The sequence below is a fragment of the Anas platyrhynchos genome, chromosome 5 (assembly GCF_047663525.1).
Source record: "Anas platyrhynchos isolate ZD024472 breed Pekin duck chromosome 5, IASCAAS_PekinDuck_T2T, whole genome shotgun sequence".
In the NCBI taxonomy this organism is placed as follows: Eukaryota; Metazoa; Chordata; class Aves; order Anseriformes; family Anatidae; genus Anas; species Anas platyrhynchos.
This window is the reverse complement of record NC_092591.1, coordinates 21206015-21218248: the sequence shown is the minus strand read 5'-3', so window position 1 is coordinate 21218248 and position 12234 is coordinate 21206015.

The window sequence follows — 12234 nt, the reverse complement described above, 5'->3', positions numbered from 1 at the left end:
TGCATCAGGGGCCTGACATGAGAAAGACAATTAAATTCGTAACAGGAGAAATTCGATGTGAATTGAAGTGACAATATCATTTGGTGGCAAGGCAAGAATGGTGCAGGCTTTGCTGGAAGTAGTGAAATAGGGCTGTGCAGCTAGCCAGACAAAGATTTTGATCATGTCTTTTTCAAAGTGGACATTGGGCCTGATAAGCATGAGTCTAGTCATACCACCTCACTCTTGACAGTTACACATTCCACAGCATAATAACAGCCTGAACCTGCAGTGGGGATGTTCTCAAAACACATCCTAATATCGCTTGGCAATACTTGAGATGGTATTTCATTCCTGGGCATCACAGCCCAACTCATGCACCTCAGTTCTAATCTCCCGTTTTTACACCCTGTTAGTTCTCTGCTGATGCATTCCATATAATCTTGGGTGGGCTGATTTCTATCCTAAAATATTGATTTCTTACTCTGTTGTCTTAGATTGTTTTAGATGCATGTAAGTTATTACTACACATGTTTCTAAATATTACATATTACAGCTGATTGGTTTTTAACCATTTCCTGTTCCCAAATAACTTCAGAAAAAAACAATGCCTCCCCAAACCATGTTCATTACTTGCAAGTGTGTGTTGAATCATTTTTTCTGAATAAATTACACACTGCATGAGTGCTAGGATTGTTTATTTATGATTGATAGTTTAAATCCTGTGATTCTTTTATGTTCTTCCAGCTGAATGACTCAAATTTTCTAACCAAAGAATTATGAACAGTAAACAACCATACTTATAAGCTAACATTGCAAAAGCCCCAGAAATGACAGCATTGCTACAGTGCTTCTGTAAATACAGAGTAGATACTCAAGAGTTCACACAGTCCGAAGGGACAGTCAGTATAGCCAAACAACATTCTCAGAGATGCATTTTTTTCTCTTCCCCATCTGACTTTGTCTTCCCCAGAATTACAGCTCTGTGGATGTTTCCACAGTTAATTTCCAACACTACTCCCATAATGAATATCCTGTGTACATCTTTTCCTGCTCACCTCTTCACTGACCAGAGCTCCTGCTTTGGTCCTGAGCCTGTAGCCAACACAGAAAGTTTAAGAATTGGACTCTCAAGCTGGGAAGGAAAACATGGAATTTGGATCCCTCGTACCCCTGGAATCCATCCGCATCCTGCACTAGCCATGTTCTCTTTTACCTCGAAGCCTGTCAGTTCCTTTGAGCTTTTCTTATGTTAAAGTAATTCAGGTTACATTAGAGACTGCCATTAATACAACAGATAATGCTACATCCATAAGTACAAGAAAATCCAACATATATAACATTTTTAGGCTGCAGACAGTTTTAATAAAATGTTGGATATGTCACTGCAACAAGTTCCTTTCTTTGAAATTGTTCCTTTCCTTCAATATCTGCACCAAAATTCACAAGACGCCTCTCAAAATCGTGTCAAAGACATTGCATTATACCTAAATTCACACATCTATGCAGAGGTACAGAAAAGGAGCAGAGTACCTCTTGTTATTTCCAGTTATAGATCCATAACTATGAGACCGTGTTTTTTCTAAATGAAACTGTTTTCCTTTTTTTGCCTAGCTTCTTATGTTTAGGGGCTAGAAAAAAATTCTACTGTTTTTTATACAGCATTTCCTCAATAATCAAAATGTTTTAAAAAGTATGAATGTTACATTTTCACCAAATCTGTACATAGATTGGTCTGATGTCACTACAGTTTTTTCTCTAGAGAAGGCTGATGTTCATATGCCATAACATAGTTCAAGATCATTTGCTCTTCCTTGTATCTAAAGACAGGACCTTGAGCATATAGCCAAGCAGATAACAGTATTTTTAGTGCAAGCACAACAGCTGCCCTTGCTGAAAGGTTTCCATGCTAGACATGGAGCTGAGGCTCTTGGCACAATTCAGAGACTTAAGAAATCTATAAAAGTAACTCCCGCCCCTGGGATTATAACATTACAGCTCCGGTAAGCACGTAATACTCAGGTTTCATTAAATCCTGCAGGAAATCTTACTGAAGATAACTGGAGCTCTTCCCCTGCAAAAATAAGCAGTAAAGAAAAGCAAGTGATAGCAGTAACTCAATAGCAGAGTTTAAACCAGAACCAACACAAAAAACAGCATGATTCCAGGAAATTAAATGAACAGCAGCATTTTTCTTGTATGCCATCATTGGTACAAGGAATGTAAGAGCATCTGGTCCATTAAGTTATCTGGTTAAGGAGTATTCAGTGTAATGGAAATAACAAGCGATGAGAAAAGTGGTAAAGCAAATACGCACAAACATTAGCGAGTAGGTAATAAGTGAGGCAATAACAATGAGGAGAACTCAGCAGTCATTGACGGGCTGTTAAAATAAACTACTCAGGCATAATCTTGATAGGGGTACCACAAAATCAAGGTTATTATGTGATTAGATATTTGAAGTGGGCTGGCTGTGGGAATGTATGAAAATATGGAATACTAGGAAGAACTTGTAAGGTTTTGTAAAAGTTATGGGATGTTTGGGGGAAGGGACAAAGGTAGGGAAAGGGAGAGATAAGGGCGGACAGCAGGGGAACATACCCAGCACACTTTTTAACTGAGCCATGACCAGCACAGTCTGTTCCCTTGTCTTGCTAACTATTGAGTTTCTTTGTGACCTCAGCAAGTTCACAAACACCACCATGTTAGGTGGGAGTGTCGGTCTGCTGGAGGGTAGGAAGGCTCTGCAGAGGGACCTGGCTAGGCTGGATCAAAGGGCCGAGACCAGTTGCATGACATGCAACACAGCTCAGTGCCAGGTACTACTGTGCTTGGGTCGTAACAACCCTGTGCCGTGGTGTAGGCCTGGGGAAGAATGGCTGGAAAGCTGCCCAGTGGGGAAGGACCTGCGGGTGCTGGTCAGCAACTGGCTGAACATGAGCCAGCTCTGTGCCCAGGTGGCCAAGAAAGCCCATGGCATCCTGGCCTGCATCAGAAATGGTGTGGCCAGCAGGGCTAGGGAAGGGATTGTCCCCTTGTATGTGGCACTGGTGAGACTTCACCTCAAGGATTGCATTGGGGTTTGGGCCCCTCACTACAAACAGGATATTGAGCTCAAGTGTGTTCAGAGAAGAGCAATGAAGCTGGTGAAGGGACTGGAAAACAGGAGTTAGGAAAAGCAACTGAGGGAACTGTGGTGGTTCCCTCGAGCTGGGCAGCTCATCTCCACTACTCTGCAAAGGAAGGGCTGGGGGGGGAAAATATGATGGGGGGGCAGGGGGAAGAGGCTTATGGTTTGAGATTAGGATAATTTAATTAAAGGAAAAAAGAGTTGAAAAATAAAAGTAAAGGCCACACAGAATCAAAAAGAGTGAGATCAATTATTCTCTACTTTACATATGCAAGAGAAATTTGGCCTCGTCCTGAGGGGCCTCAATAAACAGTGTGTGTTTGAGAGGACAGTGTTTTTTTTTTTTTTTTTATTGAGAGTTCCCCTTCCCAACCTTTTATTGCTGTGTGTGACACCATATGGCATGGAATATCCCTTTGGTTGGTTAAGTCAGCAGCTCTGACCATGTCCCCTCCCCAGCTCTTGCCCCTTCCCCAGACTCCTGGCTTTGGGGGTCTGGGGGAAGGCTTGGAGAGGATCTTGATGCTGCACCAGCACCGTTCAGCAACAGACAAAATGCTGGTGCAATACCAGGGCTGCTCTTGCTACACGTGCGGAGCACAGCACTGTATGGGCTGCTGTGGGGAAAGTTAACTTCATCCCAGCCAGACCCAGTACAATAGTTGTGTATATGGGCAGAGCTTCAAGAAATGTGCAGATGGAAGCTGGGATCAGCATTATAATCAAATCTTGGACAATAAAAGCTGAAAAAATAAGTCAGCTTTATTTGTTATTTTTGAATAAATCAGGGTGCTAACCCATGCTGTGGGCTGTGCCACAGGTGCAAAGCCTTCATTTGGAATTGCAGTAGAGAATGTTGTTGTAACATATAGATTCCAAGCACAACCAAAGCTGGGCGTGTATGCTTTTGTTTCTCCATTCACTGCAGTGTAGACACACATGATTTTTTGCAGATCCTGTATGAAGTGCTCAGATTGGCTTTTGGTGAGACAAGCTACAATAAATGCACAACCACAGCTTAAAAGTAATGATACTTTAAAACATAATTGTGGTGTCATTGCTACTTGCTTTTTGGTCGTGTGGAATGATTCATAATGTTTTCAAGACTTGCTTTACAGCTGCTGTGGTTAGAAACTTCAGGAAAAAATAAATCAGGATGCTACTGTCATCAAAGGCCTCCAGCAGCTGGAGATTTATGATATGCAATTAATGTCTTCAGATTCTGATATTTAAGAAAGAGCTGGAACTGGAATCTGAACTTCTGGTGAAAAAGGGGCAGGAAAGTTTGAGCCAAATTATTGGGATTGTGTGTCAGATATTACTTATATTTTCTGCTAGGCAATATATGTATATATATATATATTTGGCAATAAAAGATGCCAACTTACTAATACTGGGGAATAATGATGTCCTTCCAACACTTATAAAAGATGTATAGGATCTTAAGTGGTGAAGCATATTGAATTGGGGGAAATGAAATTAATCTTCCTCTGTCATCAGTAACAGTTCTTGCAACTGCTGATTGCCTGATTAAGCCTAGGAGGAGCTTCTACCCTCACGATTCCCCCAGGATTTTGCAGGGATTTTTTCTTATTCTAATATAACACATTCCTCCTACATCTTGGTATCAAAAGCAGTCTTGTTAGGCACAGTGGAGATCATTCTAGAAAATGCTCATTAAGGCTAAGTGCCCTGTCTGCCACCCCACACAATCTGGACAATTTACAAATACCTTTCACACCTCAGGGAAGAAATCCAGTGTCTCTGGGAGGGAGTAGGGAAAGTTTGTTTTGTGTTCAATTAATGGGCTTCTGTTGGTGTGTGAATAAGGTAAGCAATACACAGACCTTTGCTTACTGAAGAATCACAGTGTGTCCCTCACCAAGCACGAGTGGAAAACATTACTGTGCCATGTGGCTGGTCCCTCCCAGAGGGACGGAGTCTCTGCACTGATCGCATTACTGCTGGCCAAGACAAAACTATGCCAGGGAACACAGCTCATCTTGTGTATTCAGCATGTTCTGAGGGGATCAGTTACCACCTAACTATACGTAGTCTCTCCTAAAACAAATTAAAGCCAACTGGCAGCTGTCTGACTGTATCATTATAATACTCTGTTTAACTTTGTAAGCGTGGCCTAGAGTGAGGTCACTCTCATGTGGTCACACAGGTTTTGGCTTATAAGAAGTGGCTGACGTTTCTGGTTTTGAGTACCAGTGTTAGTTGCTATGCCTGTAAGAGACAGCAGGGAAATAAATAGGAATTAATCTGGCACTGCAGGTTTTTGTTGTTGTTGTTTGTTTGTTTGTTTGTTTTTCCCCCTCTGTGTGATTGTGAGTTTTGAATGTTTGGTGTATCAGGCTTTTCTGGCTAGATAAGGGCAATTGTGTTGGCAATTAGTTTACTGCAGTCATGATCTTGTTTTTTTTTTTTTTTTTTTTTTTTTTTTTTTTTTTTTTTTTTGTTTTGTTTGTTTGTTTGTTTGTTTTTTTTGTTTTGTTTTTTTTTGAAGCTGCTGAGTAACCCACAAACCCACAGCACATAAACAGGAACAGGCTGCCCAGAGAAGCTGTGGATGCCCCATCCCTGGAGGTGCTCAAGGCCAGGCTGGATGAGACCCTGGGCAACCTGACCTCGTGGGTGGCATCCCTGCCCATGGCAGGGGGTTGGAACTAGATGATGTTTAAGGTCCCTTCCAACCCAACCAGTTCTGTGGTTCCATGATAAAGCATTTTGATGGAACTCAGTGTTTATGTTACAAACTTTAATATGCTCAGTCATAAACTGAATACGTTAGAGATCCTGTTCTCCAGGATCCTGCATTGTTGTGCAGGAGGAGTGTTATAAGGTTTAAGAGGCATTTTCACTTGAGCACAAAGCTGTCTTTACTGTTGCTTCTGCCATATGTCGCTGTAAGATTAGTAATTGGGCATTTTTCCTCAGCAGTGCATGTTCTATACATTGAAGTAAAATCTTAGCAAATTAAAGGAACTTGGGTTGTAAATTAGATTTTTAATGAGTTACAAGGGGTCAGCTCTAAGTTCTTGATTAAATTTCTTAGCATAAAAAAATCCAATTCCAGATACCTCAAAGCTTCTAAAAGCTGTGGAAGTGGGACATCACAGATACAAAGCGAAGGAAAACGTTGCATTATTTTAATCTCTGTCATAAATTCGTTGCCACCCATTGGAGCTCGGCCAGCCTGGCTGCTCGGGAGTTGTCATTTGCCCCTCCAGAGCAGCTGAAAGCCCTTCTCGCTCACTAGATGGTGCTGCGGCATTAGCTTTGAACTGCCTGCAGTGTCTGCAGAGCAGGTAATGCAGCCTAGATGTTCTGGAAGTGGTTTTATAAGCAGTGGTATTGGGGAATTGCTGGAGAGAGAGGAAAGGTTCGGCAGTTGACCAAAAATTCTGAAAATCTGTTGGTTTTGGAGGGGTGGGTTTTCCTTGTCTGTTGTACTTATCAAGTGATAAGTATAAAAGTTAACTCTGATTCTTAGTGTCTGTTTTCGGTAGTGTTCAAGATATCTTAAAGACTGCTGAGTTCTGTGAGCTTCAGCAAGGGGTACTGCTGCTTATGTCTTTGTACTAAAGGGCAAAACCTTTCTGGTTCAGCATCCACTTTTTGACAAGTCTTGTCTTAATCTCTCGGGACTTCAGCTGCCCAGCTGTTAAACAGCATCAGTAACGCTTCCCTTCCTTACTGACCCAGAACTTGCAAGTGGAGCAGGATTCAGATTCTTTAATAATAAAGCTCTTTAGGGAAATACCACAAAGCAAGGAAATGCAAGGGCAAAATTAACTGCTTCAGTACAGTAAATAACATGTGCACAATCTTCCACACTAAGTTGTAAAGAAATACCTATTTCTTCATAATGGAGGCAAGTATGCTTTGGACTTGGACATGTCAATCTGTAAGCATGATTGAATTGTCTTTATCTCACTCCTGGGACAGGGTATTATTTGTATCAGGTACGAACAGCAGAGTTTTGTGCTTTTGTAAGTCTGTGCTTTTTCTTTACTTTGAGTTTTTTAAATCCAGCGAGACACCTTCTCTAGGAACTTTGTTTTCAGATTCTGAGCAACTTTTGTCTTGAAACAATTTTATTTTGAAAAAAAAAACCATACAAAAAAAACTTTTCTGGCTTGGGACTGAAAATCAGATGAATGTGTGATTCTTCTTTGTTCTTTTTTTTTTTTTTTTTTTTTTTTTTTTTAATTGCATTCCAGACTAGCTGTTGCTAAGACTTACTGTCTAATTTAAAACTGGTCTTTCAGGATTGCTGGGGATGTAGCTGAAGCTTGATGTTACAAATTCATCCAATTTCAGTTTTGTAATGATTGGGGTTCTTTGTGTCAAGTTTCTCTTTGGCTGCTTATTGACTGCTGAAGTGAGTCAGCATTTTGCAAGGGCAGGAATGGATCAGCATGTAACCTGCACTGTACCTGCTAACACCGTACCTGACCTAGTTCTTCTACCTGCTGGCAATGGCAAAAGAATAGCACACATTTAGGGTATCATAAACCTAGTTCTTCTACTTGCTTTATGTAATTTTCTGTCAATGGCAAAATTATCTGTTTGTTCTGTTCATTTCTTGTGGATATATATATATATAAACAATAGATATATAAGACAAAGATTAACAAAAGTGGTGGTTAGAATAAGGTAGCTGGCCACACAGGTTCCTATGATATCCATAGTCTAGTCATACAGATCACAATTTCAAAAAGTGGGCTCCTTTGATTGTTAGCCAAAGGATATGTTCCTTTTTTTTTTTTTTAAAAAAAAAAAAAAGAGGAAGAAGAAAAAAGAAAAGTAAAAGTTATCTTTACATTCAAAGATCAAAGATCTGGGGTAGTTTCAGCTCTCAATGTGAGTATAATTGTCTGACTATAGGACACCTAATTTGAAAATGTCAGTGATGCCAATGTCTCTATATGTAAAAATTGGAACATGAATTAGGTTAAGATTAATATATTTGAAAGTCTTGTAATCTTGAATAATTTTATGGAAATATAATTATTATTTATAAAACCTCTCATGTCTGAAAAATCACTTTATATCTTTAGAAAAGTGGGTGTTGCTGTCAATTTCTCCCCCTGATGCTGATGTTTGTATTTTGGCCAAGAAAAAGGAAACAAACAAAAAAATATGACCTTGCAAAATAGAATGTTTGTGAATGACAAATAACCTTCCTGTTAGGGCTGCTAAAAATCTTAGAAGTTTGGGATGAAAATAGCGAGGCAGATTTTCCAGGCTGGAAGGCATCAAGCACTGTAACAGTTAGCACAGTGACAAAGAAGGAATGTGTGCCTTGGAGGTTTAGTAATAGGATATAGCACCTTCTAATTAGAGGTCACTGGTTTGAATCCAGCTCAGGATAATTTAATCATTTAGCATTATTTGGTTTAGAGGCCTATGTGAAATGAGTCTCAGGTCAGTATTACTGTATTTTTAATTATCTGCAACAGTATTTTTGCTGTTTTCCTTAACTACATGTATATTTTCAGCAATAATTTTATTAACTTAATAATCTTTGTAGCTGATAGCAAGGGAGAGAAGGACTGAACTTGAATGTGATAGTCCTCTCATTCAGATAGCTGGTGTCAGTAATATTGGATTAATGCAGGGAATTTTATCATGCAAGAACTTAATTATTTTGATATTCTGAAGCAAACTTTGAACTGTGTCTTAAGCTATGTGAAGAGTCTTCTGGAAACACATGGCATAATGGCATAGTATGTAAAAACAAAGTTGGTGTTCTGAATGGTTTGCTGGGTCAGATTTTATGCAAAGAGGTCCATTATTAGGAAAAAAAAAACAACCACAGAACTACTTTATTAGATCAGAAACAAGTACAGAGTATGGTGCTCTTCTTTACTTTCTCTTCTGGTCTGGGGATCCTGGTGTCTGATGACTGATAACCTAATTCTGAGATAGACATCTTGGAGAGTTTGGGAATGATAGTGTTTTTTTAATCTATTACTTGATGTAACTTTGTCACCTCTGTTCTCCAAGGTCAAATTACAGCAAATCGTTTTATTTCAGCATCTGGTATTTGAAGGATGTTTAGAACTTGATTTCTACTTTGTGTCTTTAACCTTATTATCTTACAGAAAAGGAAGTATGGCATTATGAAGCAGTCTGATTTGTACAGAATACCAAGTTTTATTAAGGATCACTGAATCTTAAGCTGTTCTTTACTATATGCACATTTGTATTGTCCCAGAAAATCATAGGAAGGGATATATTTTCATTGGGACTCAGTCCAGAGGGAGTGTGTGTGGAATCCCAAATCCTAGTGCATTTGTTTTCTTGCATGTTTTTTTTTTGAACTTGGTAAGAACTGTGGCTTGCATGTTACTGGTTTTGAATACATAAATCTAGCACTGATGGCTTGTGTATGTGCTGTGGTTTGTTCTGCATCTGAATTTAGGGATGCTTACCGGAATCATGATTCAGTGTTACTTAATTTATAGATTCAGGTAGCTCTGATGTAGAAATACTGCCAAACTGGATGTGGTTTTGTACTAAACACTAGTCCAAATGAGAACTGTAGAAGCTTTCCATCAGCGTTTTTAGGTCAGCTTTGTTTATTGTTTTGATTCATTCCCTATTGGCAGTTATTCCATTCGATCATACCAGATTTTATATATATATATATATATATATATATATATATATATATATATATATATATTTGTGTCATGTACTACTTGCATTTTATATTAGATTCTTCTAGTTAACATGAACTGAAAGTTAGGGAGGGCACATTAACTGTCAACGTTTTGACAAGAATGAATATTTTGTGACAGGAGTAGAAAATATAGTTGCACAAATACATTGTAGGTGCAGGAAAAATGTAGAAAGAGAGTGAATCTGAGACAGTGGTCCCCTCCTCCCTGCCAAAATAGGCAGTCATCCCAACTTTGCAACAGAACAGGATGCAGAAAGGAATCTTTTTTCCATTGTCAGATGAGAAAATTACAAGCACAAAAATGTGAGATGGAGCAATTTTCAAGTCTTTGAGTCTTTTTTTTTTTTTGTTCTGCAGAATTGCAACATTTGTCTTATTAAAAAGAATGTCCAAAGCCCTTTGTATCACCTGTGTACTGCCTTGCCTCTTCTTTTACTTTAGTCTGACAGAAAATTGCCTTAAGCTGTAACAGCAGTGGTATGAACTTATCTGAATACATGAAGGCCAAGGTAAGTCTAATAAAGTGCTCCAAGCTAGCTAGCTCTGGTAGGGTGGTTATTCTAGTGCAGCAGCACAGAACCAAAAGTAGGTAAGTAAGTTGGTAAGTCTTTGAGGTCACAGAGAAAATTGTCAAGTTCTTTCATGGCCCATTGGCTTCAGTAAGGATCAGTGAACCTGACCTCATAGGACTGGAAGAAAAAAAATCAATCTAAATATTTCTCCATTTCTTCTTGATCAGTTTCCTAGAGTCCTGGGACATAACCCCCAATACCTTTATTTTATTTTATTTTATTTTATTTTATTTTATTTTATTTTATTTTATTTTATTTTATTTTATTTTATTTTATTTTATTTTATTAAGCATAACATAAATCCTTCTAAGCTGCAGCTTGATATGAATAGAATGGGATGCTCATGTGAACTACAATGAATATGCATCACATTACCTGCATCATGCCTGGTGTTATTGTGCCATAGTTTTTGGAACTGAATGAGAAGTCTTGAAATCAAATTACATTTAGAAAATCAGCTACATGATTCTTTCATACTTGCACCTGCCTTCTGAAAAGATAAATGTGATTTAGAGAAGAGATGCTTTATATATATCTGTGTTAAGCTTTTGAGATGCTATCTCAGAAAATGAGAAATTGAATTTCAAAGGGTAGAGGAAAGGGACAAAGCAGATAGGACAAAAAAGACCAATTCTGCATGTTTTATTCATCACTGTCCACTAAATTTTTCAACCACTGCCTACTTTTCTCCTGTGCTTTAAAGGAAAGTTGGAGAAATAAGTGAAACAAACAAACAAACAACAATGAAAAAACATGACTAACTTCACAGTAAAATCCTGTGGTGGCAAGTTCGCATCAGTTGTGAAGTATATAGAAAGATCTTTTTATGGTAAGGTTTGTGTAGAAATAACCCCAGGCCTGTATATCTCAAGACAATACTTGCAAAAGTTTGTAGTTCTGCAAAAAAAATTGGCTTCTGTAGCTAAGCAGTAGCAGCATCAGCATCTAACTTGTCTGATCAGCCCGTGTTATCACTGCGAACTCTGAATACTTAGGCCAGAGCTTGAACTGATGTGGGTTAGAGGGAGATAGTTGTCTGGATAATTGCAAATAGCAAACATCTGTAAAAGTGGTGTGATCTTTGTGGACAGTTTGAATATTGGAAGAGCTATATATGGGGACTAAATTGTTTATTGTGAATTGCTCTCCCATCTCTTCTAGCGAGTGATTTCATATATCAGTGCCCTCTCAGATAAAACAGGCTGGCGCTGTGCTGTTGCCTCACTTCCATTCACATGCTATCAAGTTTAACACCAGCATACATCTTCCTCTCCTTGGAAAATATGAGGATGGGCAGTACTTCATTATTATATTCTTTCTCTTTCCTCCTCTTCGTTTAAGTAAAGCTACCCACACAGCACAGACATCGTGCTTTTTTTGTACTATAATTGAAAGTATCAGTTGCAGCCTTTCTTCTAAGAATTATATCAAGAAAATTATTTTTCTAGCCTCTTCTTCAGCAGTACCAGTTACTGCAGGAACTTATTTTGTTCATTTTTGTTGTTTTTGTTTTTGGATTTTAGTTAATTTATTTTTACATAAGGAAATTTCACAGGCTATTGATAAGAGTAGGAATGTTTAAAATCACATTTAATTTCTGAAAATAAGTGTCACATTGCTATATTCTCCTGAAGCAATCACTCTGCACTGTCACACCACAGTTACATGGTTTTGCAATGATGAACAGGTCAGCAGGTGAGGGCTGTTCAAAGATTAATCTCATAGATCCAATAGACCCATAAAGTGCTCATGGGCCGGAAGGGAGTTAGGATTATGTGGACCCTATACCTAGCAATAGCTAGGTATACACTTTCACTTCTGAATTTGAACAGATGATTACAAATATATAAAACCTG